The 973-nt window shown below is 40.9% G+C and overlaps 1 pseudogene; it reads right to left on the bottom strand.

Moving 5' to 3' along the window:
• Positions 1 to 356: 356 nt before the first annotated feature.
• On the bottom strand, positions 357 to 453 carry LOC112713979 (small nucleolar RNA R71; annotated as a pseudogene).
• Positions 454 to 973: the final 520 nt, after the last annotated feature.

Below are 973 nucleotides of genomic sequence, written 5' to 3'. Positions count from 1 at the left end.
ACATTAATCCCAATCCTGGGACTTGTAGGAGCAGCATTCAAAAGCTAACCATCCATGCTAATAACTTTGAATTGAAGCCTCTACTCATCACTCTCATCCAAAACAACTGTTCTTTCAGAGGAAGTGCCCAAGAAGACCCAAATTAGCATCTCACTACATTCCTAAAGATCTATGATACAGTGAAATCAAATGGAGTTCATCCTGATGCCTACATATTGCTTCTATTCCCATTCTTCTTGCTAAGGGATAAAGCATCCAAGTGGCTAGAATCTTTTCCAAAGGAAAGCCTCACAACTTGGGAGGATGTGGTGAATAGATTCTTGGCAAGGTTCTATCCTCCGCAAAGAGTGAATAGACGAAGAACTGAGGTGCAGACATTTAGACAGTAGAATGGTGAAACCTTATATGAAGCCTGGGAGAGATTCAAAGATTTGACAAGGAAATGTCCATCTGAGATGTTCAATGAGTGGGTACAACTGCATATCTTTTATGAAGGGCTGTCATATGAATCAGAGAAAGTTGTAGACCATTCATCTGGAGGCTCCCTTAACAAGAAGAAGACCATTGAAGAAGCCATTGATGTCATAGAAACAGTGGCTGACAATGAGTATTTCTATGCCTCCGAGGGAAGCAACAACAGAGGAGTCGTAGAGCTGAACAACATGGATGTAATCTTGGCCCAAAATAAAATAATTGCTAAGCAACTAGCTGATTTGACCAAGCAAATGTAGAAGAATCAGGCTGTAGCTATCCACACTCAACCATCACTTCAATCAGAGTCAAATACAGAGGAAGAAGTTGACTGGGAACAAGCAAATTACATTGGAAATTCTTTAAGATAAGAGCATGATCCATACTCGAAGATCTACAATCCAGGTTGGAAGAATCACCAAAACTTTGGGTGGAGAAACCAACCAAACCAGAACCAAAATCACAGACCCCACAACTCCAACCAATTCAACAAGTCCACCCA

This window comes from Arachis hypogaea, chromosome 9 (genome assembly GCF_003086295.3).
Source record: "Arachis hypogaea cultivar Tifrunner chromosome 9, arahy.Tifrunner.gnm2.J5K5, whole genome shotgun sequence".
NCBI lineage: Eukaryota > Viridiplantae > Streptophyta > Magnoliopsida > Fabales > Fabaceae > Arachis > Arachis hypogaea.
Note: the sequence above shows the minus strand (reverse complement) of the source record. Positions and strands in the feature narration are given on the sequence as shown.